Raw genomic sequence first — 13,318 nt, 5'->3', positions numbered from 1 at the left:
AAGCAAAACAAAACGTGTTTCCAATCCAGGAATAGCCGAGGATGTCTCGAATCTATTCGGCTTCATTCGAAGGATTATTGGAGGGAGAAAGACTAACCTGGCAAAGGGCATAAAGTTTGCTTTTACTGCGCTGAATGAAAATTCAAGATTGTTTTTGTCTGCTCCGTAAGAGATCATGCTGAAATTATTTCTTGTAATTGATGTTACACATCTATTTCCTGAGAATGATTGATGTGTGCGGATTTTGAACGCAGAGACTCCATTTGGATAAGGAGCCCAATAATGACTGTGTTAACCCAACAACAATATAGATTTCCCTAAATCGATGTGGAAGAAGGTGGCAAAACAGCAAAACATGAAAGAAGAAGGAAGATGGAAAGGAAGATGGAAAAGAACAACCAAGGTTGGGAAGCTGGATTGTCTTCATCATGTTGTATATTTCATCATTTTCAAAGCTTTGCACTTTTTACCAGATAATTGTAAATCTAGCTGCCATTGACTTTTCTCCAAAAAACTAAGAAAGGTGGACCTGATTGATACAGGATTGTAGGCTAGATGGGATACTGGAAAACATCCTAAAAGAATCAAAAGCCAAGCACTGCCATACAGTATCGCTGCCAAGAAAACGACGTGAACGTAGCCACCAAATCACCAGGAATAAATATCTGATATTTCTTTATATTGGTATGGTACTTATGATATGGTACTTATAATCAGATCCAGTCTGAAAGAATTTTGGGTGGCATAACAGAAGGAAAGCAACAAAAAGAAAAATATAATAAATAGCAAAATCAGAACAAAAAGAGCCAGTTGGTGTAGCACAGTGTTTTTCAAACTTGGCAACTTTTAAGATGTGTGGATTTCAACTGCAAATATGCTATCTGGGGAATCCTGGGAGTCGAGTCCGCACATCTTAAAGTTTCAAGTTTGAAAACAACCTGGGTATTGCTTAAGGCCTAAAAACTAGAAAACCTTTGAGTTCTAGGCTTCAGACATACTGTATAAATTGCCTGTATGATTTTGGGCCGCTCACACTTTCTCACCTCACAGAAGTTGGGAAATAGAAAGCAGAATTAGTTCGCTGTCTTAAATTACATATAAAAAGACAAAATAGAAATAAAATAATAGGAATAATTTCCAAAACAAAGCATAACCATAGGTAGCAATGCTAAACATATAAAATCCCACATAAAATTCATAAAAAGAAGCATTCAGCCAGCTAGGATGGAAAGCACATATAAATAAAGCAATTTTTGCCTGGAACAAGGTGAGTGCTACTTATGCTTTCTAGGACAATGTTTTCCAAACTTAAGCCATTTTAAGATGTGTAGGTTTTAACTGCCAGAATATTGCAGCCAGTAATACTGCCTGGAATATAATACAACCCACACATCTTAAAATGGTTAAAGCTGAGAAACAGTGTCTTGGGGAAAAAGTATTCCATGAAGGAAGGGTCTGCGCTTCATCCACACCCTAAAGACCTCATAAGGGGAGGGACCCTTCAGCACACCCTCCCTCAACAACTGGGTCAGTGAGTAGAAAATTTGCAGGCACCGCCTAGAGCAGACTTAACCCCTCCCGATGTACATTTTTCATATATCAGCCCTGTATTTATCACTCAAGGTGGCCCATAATGGCAGCACTTAGGATCTTTGGAAAAATACTTACCACCTGTCTCATTTTTATACCTTTGAAAAGAAATGCATTAATTCCTCTGAAGACAAGGGTTATTAAAGTGGGCAGGGCTGACAGATGAGTGTGCGCACGTGTGTTGGAAGTGATGACAGTTTTCACACCCAGACAGTAGATAACCACCCATCCTGTTTCACCTTTGCTCTTAAAGGCTGACTATTCAAAGCAACCAAATGTAAAACAAGCCAGTATTTGTATTAAACGTACTGTGTTCTTCAGAATCCCATGCACTCAAGTAAAGCAACAACAACATAATTTGATGTCACTACGGATGGGATTGGTTGAGTGTATGGAAAAATAGGGTCCATTCAGGGGATCAGGCAGCTTTTTGATTTTAATAGAAATGAAATCTATCTAAAAGCATCAGGGAGGTTGGTAAATATTCACTGGAGCAGACCAGGGCAAAGATGACATTGTTTCTGCCAACTGGACAGGATGCTGAGTAAGTAGGCATTAACTGCAATATGTCAGGAGAAAAGGGTGGAGAAGGTGAAAACAGCATTATCCTTTTAAACTGTAAGTGTAAACTGCTCTAAATTTACTGGGAAACATACTTCAAAATGGTGGAAGACGAAATGTCAACCATGGGTGGGAGAGGAAGGAGACGATAAGCCTTCTGAGTCAGCCATAGCCAGAATACAAGCTGAAGAGATTCCCAATTTATTTGGTCCTCTAAATTTTTTAGAGTCTTCCTTCACTGTTAAGTTGTTATCCACAAAACTAAACCACATAAAAGTAGCTATTTTCACTGCTGATCCTGATCCTGCTACTGCTGCTTAGGGGTCAATTTGCGCTCCTCCCCAGGACAACCATCTTTGTAACCAATTTTTGCCAATTTTACAGATCTTGTGGTTCCAATGGAACTGGAGGGGGGTGGGGGGGGACAGAAATTAATTTTCTTTTCATTATTGCAGCTAAAAATAATTTAAGGCTGTTTCATCTGTCACCTGGAAAGGAGATAAATGTAATGTCATAGACCAGGGGTGTCAAACTCATGGGCCATGGGCCAGATGCGTCACGCGCTGGCCATGCCCACCCCCGTTTTAGCGAAAGGCAAAAAAGTTGAGATACATCACATGACAACATGTTATCATGAGTTTGACAGCCCTGCCATAGATAGACAACAGTGTGTGTTCATGTCACTGTTAGGTACAAATAGGAAAAAGGCCGTTCTTCACAGCCAACTTAAGTGCTATCCACAGATTTCAGCCAAGAGAACAGATGTTGACTCCAGCATACAATTTGCTGACCAAAATTGTGATCCCTATCCTGCCAGGTGAGAGAGACTGGCAAACGCTGTTATCCTTATTTAAGGCATACAGACTGTGGTAAAAGCAGAGAATGCTAGATTCCCCCAACTTTGTTTACTACTTCGTTAACTAAACACTCTCCTTAATGTGAGCAGGGATTGGGGAAGGAAGTGGATTTACTGGCTGTTTAGCCATCTGTCAAAACATGTTCTGGTTTGGCACAAGTGTTTTTGCTCATTTCAGATACTTATAGAGCTGTGCTACGTTTGATTGTACAGAACAGTGCTGGAGTGGAAAGGATATGACTTTGCCATGCTGGGTTGATCCCACCATCTGGAAAATATATTCAGTGCCTAGATGGCAAAGTATATCAAATTGAACTCAAAGCAAAAGCCTACGTTGGAGTCCCCAAACTGGCCGTAGCCTATTCACAACTGGGTTGGGTGAGTGGCAGGTGCTGGCGCTTGCAGTCCTACTCGTGCAAGGTATACACATGTGCAGGCCCCTGACACAAAACCATCTCCTCTTCTTCTTCCCCCTGCCCTACATAGATAAAGGAAATACACTACAGTACTTCATTATTACCATAGGTAAGAGCAGCTTATGCCTATCTCACTGACAAGCTGATGATCAGAGAAAGGCAATGTCATTAATATCTAAAAAACAGATTATTGGAGGCTCTTAGAGAGGGTTTCTATTTGCAGCAATTTCTGCCATATTGTAAGAATAGAATATAATCGGGTGGGATTCAGCCGGTTCGAACTGGTTCAGGCGAACCGGTAGTTACAGCCAGGAGTTGGGCCCACTCACCTATCCCTGCCCTATCATGTCCTATATTTTCTTTCTGACTCAGCTGATTTACGATGCACAGCTGATTTCTGCCCCTTCACTGTTCTTACTAGGGCTGCCTTAGCAGCTGAAGCAGCTGAGCTTCAAATTGCTATATTTTGAATGCTGCATGCAAGCGCGTTAGGCGCACTCATGCTCACAGAACATTGTTAAACTGGTTGCAGCCCACCACTGAATATAATCCTGTGTAACATACTTATTTTGTACATATTACAATACAAGTTCATTATCTGATATTTCTAGTGAAATGTCTTGCAGGCAGCAAGATTAGACACTAAACAATATTCATTAGAAATGATGCAGCAGGATGTTCTCAGCTTCAATAGAAAATATTTGTAGCTCAGATTTAAGCTGTGGTTCATGGTGCTCTCTTAGCTTGGCTGTTTGCTTGCAGCATTTCATTACATGTAGTCCTCACTTAACCGCAACTGTGACCAGTAACAGACGTATGTCAGTTCTGCTGCTGACATTAAGCGAGACATCATATGACCCTGACTTGCAATTTTATTGCTAGCTTTTCCATTGACTCTACTTGTTGGAAGTTAGCTGTGAAATGCAAAAATGATGATCATGGATGTTGCGATGGTTGTAAATGCCCACCAGTTGGAAAGTTCCCAAATGTCACCCAGATTTGGCTATCAGATCATAGGGATGCTTCAACAGTCATAAATGTGAGGACTGGTCATAAACATACTTTATTTTCTCAGTACCATCATAACTTTGAATAATCACTAAACAGGGTATTAGTTAAGTGAGGTCTACCTGTACATAACTAGTGACATCATTGCTGTGTGTGCTGCCTATTTATATTTCATCAGGTTTCTTGGACAAAACTACACTTCAACCAAAACAACTTCAAGCAAATAGCCAAGCACCAAAGACTCCACAATTTTTACTCTCCATGATCTGACTTAGTGGAAGATTCTTTCATCTGTAGATATCATGTTTTGGGGTCCCAGGAATACACTTTCAATAGGGATCTGGGTTTAAATCAAGCTAACCTGTTTTGAGATTCAGTTCATTTTTGTATTTGTCCTCAAGATGGGATGAAATTATCTTATTGGTTTTGGACAGTTCTGATGGGAGAAGGCTCTTAGGACTGCCAAAAATCAGTTACTGCTCTTCTAACACAAGCCCCATGGACAGTTACGCAAACTTGAAGTGATATAATTTAGGGCACAGGCCTAATTTGCAGCTGCTACTGTTTAACAGTTGGGAATTAGGAATCCTTTCTGTTCCACAATAGATATCACCCAATATCTGCCAGTAGAGCCTTATCTCACTTCTGTCCTACAAAGGCACTTCTGAAAAGTTTCAACCGCACCCTTGTGCTATTTTGAGATAAATCCTGAGTTGTGATTTCCATCTGTGTGCGCTAGGAGTTCCCTGATCACTTATTCTATAATTAAAATCTGATTCTGCTGGTGGCTCTAGGCCAAGGGTCTCCAATCTTGGCAATTTTCAGCCTGGAGGACTTTAGCTCCCAGAATTCCCCAGCCAGCAAAGCAGCCACCAAAGCAAAGCTGGCTGGGGAATTCTGGGAGTTGAAGTCCACCAGGCTTAAAGTTGCCAAGGTTGGAGACCCCTGCTCCAGGCTGCCAACCTGTGAATTAAATTTATTAAAAAAATTGCAGATTGCAATGAATTTGGAATTGCTATCTCAGCATAAATGGTAGTGCAGTACTATAAATATTCTTCGGTTGCACTTGTAACCATTTTCAGAGATACTTAAAGACTTTCCATTGGTATGACAACTTCACATGCTATTCGGGTTATTGTCTGTTTTGTTGACTGAAGATGGAAAAATATAGATTGCAGCATCAGGTTGCAGAATATACTACTATCAAAAATACATCATGGTTTTGTGAAAGAATCCCAACCCTTCTGAGTGAAGGACCTGATATCATCAGTATGTGGATTATATTCAGATATGCAGCTCAACCCAATCCAGGTCATGTCGTTAGTCTTTTGTCCATGTCTAGAAGCAGTTCCAGAGATGGAACAGATTCAGGTTCAATTCTAACCAGCCTGAATAGTTGTAGATGTTGGATCTTGGAATGTTTTATCTTTAGTCTTGGAAGAGGTAGCATAAGAACCTAAGCTGTCCTTACTGGATCAGACCCAATTACACAAGGAACACTACTAGCATCTCAGCACATGACCTACAGTGCGTCACACTGCCATCAAGGCTAATAGATATTGAGCCAAGATGCAGGTGATAGCTTGGCCAAGAAGGCTTTGCAGTTATCTGATGTGCCAGTCCTATTTCTAGTCATGCTCCATTCAACTCACAAATGCACTATTGCAATGCAATTTCGTGAGGTTGCCGTTGAAAATTACTCAGAAGTTACAGGTGATCCAGAATGTGGTAATCTATTCTAGGCAATGATAGGCATGTTGTGGTATGTTTATGTGTCTGCTGCTCTCTGAGCTGCACTGATTGCCAGTTGGTTTCCAAGTACAATTTAAGGTGCCAGTTACTACCTATAAAATGCTTCAAGGCCATTTGAGGAACCCAGGACTATTTGAAGGATCTCTGATAGCTTCTGACCATCCAGAGAGAATGGGTAGAATGGATGTGCTCCAGATCCCTTCAATTAAACAGTATCATCTGTTGAGATTTAGATTTACTATTTCTGCCATGGTGCTTTCTGTCTGGAACAGACACCACCACCCCCCCGCAAAAAAATACCCTGTATGACTCCCACCCTGATACTATTTCAAAAGTCGCTGAAAACTTCCAAATCTTAAGGTACATTATATGTTGCTTTTTTGATATGCTACGGATGATTTTCCTGAATTTGCACGATACTATCTTTTTAAGGTGTAAGTTATCCAGGGTCCTCAGGATGCCGCATTCATTAAACATAAAATGTCTCTTATTACTTCATGTTTCCTTTTCTCCATCCTGATCGTGAAATGAGCCAAATGACACATAGCCAGAGTTGTGTCCTTTCTATACACGTGCTATGTGAAAAATCCTTTTCAGTGCTCCTGCCCCATTAATTATAATGTTTTTCCAATAGACTCTCGTGACCTGCCCTTGTAAATCTGCCAAGATGGCTTCAGGAAGAGCTGCCTCTCTTTCCTGTGAAGCTGGCCTTAAAAGGACAAAGACTTCATTACAATTAATTATGAGCTTAAACATACTAACGATCCTGACAGGTTGTTTAAATTAATGACATCTTGAGGCCTGCTGGGGAGAAGGTGCTTGACTCCTGGTTTCACCTTCGATCATGCTCCTTAATTCTCTTCCTTTGATGTCCTCCACCCTCTGTTCCTCACCTGTACTAGATTCACATCAAAGGTAGAGTTTTGGAAAGGAATTGGCTGGAATGGAGTTCTGTGAGAGATTAACCAGATCAATTCATTAGCTCAGTGTTCAGCAAGGTAGACAATGATGAGTTAAAGAAAGGAATAAAATTTTATCTCAAATAGAACTGATTTTAGATGTTTATGGTTGGAACTGCTGGAAAAATAAATTCATTTTAATTCATTTTATTTAGTTGTAAACATTTTTATTGCATTTTTTCTCTTTACATATATTACATATTTAACAGATCTATGACATTATTCATACAACTAGAACCAATATTCAGTACATTGTATACATTCTATTTCTAAACATTCTGTACCTTTATGTACATTTCCATTCCTTATTTCTGTTATCTTTCCATTCATACCATTTCTTCCATACCGCATAATATTCCGAATCATCCTTTCCCTTTAACTCTAATGTGAGTTTATCCATTTCTGCACAATCAAATATTTTTTGAATAGCTAATCTCTCTGGCGATATACTACCTTTCTTCCAATACTGCGCAAAAGCAATCCTTGTTGCCGTTAATATATGTAACATCAAATATTTTATCTTTTTATTATATTTTGCCCTAAATATCCCCAGAAGAAAAAAATCCAGTTTTGCTGTAAACATTTATATACCACTTCATTATATATGAATATAATCATTATATATAAATATAATAATATATAATAATTATGGTATATGAATATAATCATCCATCACTGGAGGCTTTCAAGAAAAGACTGGACAGCCATTTGTCTAGAGTGGTATAAGGTCTCCTGCTTGAGCAGGTCCCTTCCAAGGTCTCTTCCAACTCTATTATTCTGTTATACAGGATTCCAGGAAGGTGTATATTATATAAAGATAATGCTTAATTTTCCTTTGAATTGAACTTGATTTCTTGTGATGCCCACATGGATTTAAAAAGAACTAATATAGGAATGGCTTGTCATTACCTTCTTTGAGGTATCTAGTTTATAGCCCTAAAGTTTTTCAATGGTATCTCTATCCAAGCATTAATCCCAGTTAGTTTTTCAACAACAACAAACATCAGTTAGATTCTGCTCCCTTGCTGGATGTACATTATATAAACAATTCATTATTTGAAACCCATCTGTTGTATAAGATGTAATACATAGACCTATAATAAAATGCCTCCATAAAAAGTCGTTTTGTTTCCATATAGAGATAGTGGTGCCAAAGATATAGGCCTAAGATATATGCTTTAATGTAATGCTGAGATGTCAGTAGATAAGGTGCAGGTATATTTCCAGAGGAAGTAAATTCATTCATATCCTTTTTCTGATAATAATAATTCTTACTGGAGCGATTCTATTTGTCCCCTTCTCCCCAGTCCTTAGATGTTGATTTGAAGATGTCACCCTGGTGTAGCATTTTCATGGATGATTGATTGAATCTCACCGTTCAGTGAAGATCTCAACTCAAAGAGATTTGAGTTCAGATCTTCATTTGGAGTTATTTTAGCCTTATTGATTAGACACTAGAGGATAAATCATGTGAAATGCACAACAGTAAATTGTATTGGACCTGACTGGAAAAGAAGGTACAACAAAGATAGGATATTTGCAGCTGGAGGGACTCTCTTTATCACTTCCTGGGCAACCCACAGATTTCTGGAGAAATATCCCATTCTGTTGTCAAGTGATCAGTCTTTAGCTAGACATGGATATATGGGGAAATCCAGCAGTTCACTAAAGTGATGGTTTTAGTAGAGGAGAAATGAGATTTTAATCTTGGTCTTCAGTTCCCAAAAATCATAATGCACTCAAGATTCCCACTGCCTACACTTGAAGCAGCAACTTTTATCACCATCACTGGAGGTGACATTTACCGTCACGTTCTACACATACAATTTCCCCCCCTTCCTTTCAGTGTTTCTTCATCAGCATGTTTCAATATAGATCTCTCTGTTGGTGCAGCTTGGCTGCTAATTTAATTCCAGAGGAATAATGACAAAAGAACCATGTCCCTATCAATTTGTGAGCACCCAAAATGTGCCTTGTTAGCTATTAAGAGAAGTAAATTCTGGAGCACAATGGACATTGGCTTGATCTATCTTTCTAATTTCTGTGAGCATCCACAAGACGGAACAGAAGATGCAGTTGAATTCTACACTTATCCTCATAAATAACATAAAAATAACTTAACTTTAGAAAACAATTTTCTTTCTTTCTTTTTTCTCTTTCTTTCCTTCCTTCCTTCCTCCCTCCCTCTTTTCCATACTGCCCAGTTCAAACAACTCTAATTTGCAAAAATTAACATAAAACAGTAATTAATATGGCTATACAACCAATGTCTCACATCACTTAACCTCCAAATGCCCACACCAATGGTATTGTCAAACTGCCTTATAGGCTACATGCACACCCACAGAGAGGCATATCATGGATATCTCTGGGGACAAATTTGAAGAAAGATTGCCTCGAGGCCATGTCCTTTCGATTTCTTGCTAGATTGGGATTGGAAGCATTTCCTCTCTATGCGGCTGGGCTGATTCCCCTTGGAAAAGATGGATCCAAAGTATCCTGGAGCTGAGTCAAGTTAGTTCTTACACTGTCATTAAGAAACAACATAATTGCAAACAACAGTGGCAAGAAAAGTCATAAAATGGTGCAAAATTTACTTAACTGTCTTGCTTAGCAACAGAACTTTGGGATTCAATTGTGGCCATAAAAATAGAAGTCCACCTGTATAAGACTTTTCATGTCTATGAATGTGAGATTTTGTTCTTGGTCCAGGGCAATTGCTGAAATTCATTTGATATGGCTTCCATTTCTTCAATAAACACTCTTATTCAGAAGTTCTTTGATTTTTTGTGAGCTAGTCCTAAATATTCATTCACTTGGGAAGTAAAACCTGACCATGTTTATCTATTATTCTGCTGTTTTGTTTTCCAAAAAGAAAATGCTCATTTAGATTATGAATGAGCATTTATATAAACAATTTAATTCATGCCTAGTCTGAAGAAGGAACTTCATGGTTAATTTTTTACAGAATGGAAGGCCTCATTTAAAAAAAAAACTTCTTTGGAAGAAAAATATGTTGATCAAGATTCTTGGTTCAGCCAAATAAAGTTATATAGAAAATTGAATCACGGTCTTAATTTTTTTGTTGGTTTGCGGGAAATAATTCTTTGGAGGGAAGTAATTGCTATTCTATAAACACAATTCAGGAATCCAGGATTTGAAACTTGCTATAATTGAGTGTGTCTATGCCAATATACAAAAAGTGGAATGTCCTTTAAGACACACTCAGCTCTTGCTGATTTTCTGGATGTCTCCATGTATATTACTTAGCTATGATCCAGAATCCACTGCCTTCAGAATTTTTGACTATCCATTCTATTACAAAACCCTGAGATCCCCTGGAGATATCCTCCTAAGGACTAGCTAGGCCCAACTTTGCTTTGCTTATATATACACTCATTTGCCAATTTACATCTGACATCCTTCTTGTTGGCATGTGGATACTATGAGTGGTGCAAAAAGCCATGGAAAGATATATGCTCATTATTACAAGACAAGATAGAAAGGTCTGCACATGGATTAGAGCAGCGGTCATCATCTGGTGGTCCGTGGACCACTGGTGATCCGTGAGAAAACTGGTGGTCCACAGAAAAATTATTTGCATTTTTTATATTGCACTAAATCAGGGGTCCTTAAACTATGGCCCCTGGGCTGGATACATGGAATAAATGTCTGAGTTGCTGCAGAGAGTCTCCCCCTTCAGGATCTTTTTGTGTGGGGCAAGGGGGGCAGAAATTCCAACTGGAGGGAAGTGCCAGTGGTAGTGAAGAGCTGGTGGGCCTTGTTCTAGTGGGACTGCCTCATGGCCTGGAACTGACCGACCATCTCAGCCCACTGTGCCTCCAGGCATCTGTACCTGGGCTTGCACTCCTCTGCTTGGAAAGCCTATGCCGTAGTCCTCAGTGAGGTGCCTCTGCTGATCTCGGCCAGATCCAGTTTGAACTGAGCCAGCTGTTTTGCCAACTCTTACTCATGGTGGCTGCTTAGCTCCAACAACTGCTTCCTGTTGGGGCCCTAAGGAACCCGGGCAGGCAGGCAAGAAGTGGCTGGGAGGGGAGGGGCAAGTAGAGGCTGGCAAGGCACCCCTCGACATGAGTGACATTGAGTTGGCCATGCACACCAGTCACATGGCCATCTAGCCACGCCTACACAGCTGGTCATTAGGCAGTTCATATTAGTGGTCCGCGGGATTTAAAATTATGAATTTAGTGGTCCCTGAGGCCCAAAAGGTTGGTGACCCCTGGATTAGAGAACAAACAGAAGTATATGGTATCATCAAGAGATACCATATAACCAGATAACAAGAGAGTAAAAGAATTGAAATGGAAAAGTCACTTAGCAAAAAGAACTGATGGCAAGTGGACCAAGGCAGTCACAGAATTGATCCCATTTGATAAAAAGTGCCCATGAAAGAGACGTTAAACAAGATGGAGTGATGACATCAGCAAGTATTGCGAGCCCAGTTGGCAAAAGAAAGCTCAGGACCATATTGGTTGGAAACACACGGAAGAGGCTTTTATCCTGCAGTGGATAGGCAATGGCTAAAATGGTGATTATGATCAAACAATACAAACTTATTAACGTTTAGATAATATTAACTGATTACATATGGTGCCACTTAGCTCTTCTCCTTTTTCTTTAATTCTTTTTATATTGGGAAGATCAGAAAACATGCATAAAAGGAACAACATTCAGTTCTCTTCAAACCTGTACATTTCACATAAGAGAACTGTAGTGCACTGCATCTGCACTAAATCCTAGGTTTTTTTTTAAAAAAAAATTAAGTATGATGGATACAATGGGATACATTTAATGCGAACCTGTGAGCAGGTACTATATCCACCAGGACTAGATTAAGTTCACTTTCAGTTTCCGTCTCCCTGAATCTTACATGCATTACAAATCTGCCCAGGGATTTCCCCAAACCTCCAAAATAAATTTGTAGGCTGGCTGTGTGTGTTAAGAGGAAAAAAATATCCTCAGTTCCATCTCATCAGCAGAGTGTCATCTAATGCAGAGTTTCCCAATCTTGGCAACTTTCAAGATGTAGACTTCAACCCCTAGAATTCCCTAGCCATTCATGCTTAACCCACACTGGGGAATTCTGGGAATTGAAGTCCATGCATCTTAAAGTTGCCAAAGATGGGAAGCACTGCTCTAACTTATTTTTACAGTAATATACACTTCATATGCACAGAGCCAGTAGTGGGTTCCACTTAACTTTGCTACCGGTTCGGAAGTGTGAGCACTCACATGTGGCACTTCTGCGCATGTGCAGAACCTTCTGCACATGCGCAGGGTGTCCATGATGATGTCCGGGCGGGTGGGAGGAACCTCCCGCTGCTCCCACTACCAGTTCACGTGAATCAGGGCGAACTGGTAGAAATCCACCACTGATAGGGGCTCATTGTGCAATTCTCTGATGCTGCTGAAATATAATTTTCTGGTCTGGGCTAGAAAATTTGGAACTGCTGGAAGGAAACAAAGTGGATTGTTTAGTAGCCAGTGCTACCACCCAATAGCCATCCAGAGTTTTGCAACTAATGTATAAATCTATAATTTAGCACATGAAGTAGTCTCTGCATCTCTTACACAGTATTAAAGCTACAGGCATGTTTTGACTGCACTGATTGGAATATTTTTAAAGATACCTCTGCAGACCTGGATGAACTCACAGATACTGTAACATCATATGTCAGCTTCTGTGAAGACCTATGTGTACTTACAAGGAACTTGCGAATACACAGTAACAACAAACCTTGGTTTACACCTAAACTTAAGCAGCTACGACATTCCAAAGAGGAAGCCTACAGAAAAGGTGATAAAATGCTGTACAATCAGGCCAGAAATGCACTAACAAGGGAGATAAGAGCAGCAAAAAGAAGCTACTCTGAAAAGCTAAAGAATCAGTTTTCAGCAAATGAACCAGCAAACATGTGGAAAACTCTTAAAAATATCACCGGCTATGGCAAACCTCCTTCCCAGGCTGAAGGTAATCAACAACTGGCAGATGACCTGAATGAGTTTTACTGCAGGTTTGAAAGGAAACTACAGCCACCTATCTCCACAACCCCCATCTCAGACACACCAACAACAGCCAAGCCTCCTACAACTGACCCCATTTCATTGGGTTCACAACCCCTAGTGATCACAGAAAAGGAAGTGCAGGACCTATT

Source organism: Ahaetulla prasina, chromosome 4 (genome assembly GCF_028640845.1).
Source record: "Ahaetulla prasina isolate Xishuangbanna chromosome 4, ASM2864084v1, whole genome shotgun sequence".
In the NCBI taxonomy this organism is placed as follows: domain Eukaryota; kingdom Metazoa; phylum Chordata; class Lepidosauria; order Squamata; family Colubridae; genus Ahaetulla; species Ahaetulla prasina.
Note: the sequence above shows the minus strand (reverse complement) of the source record.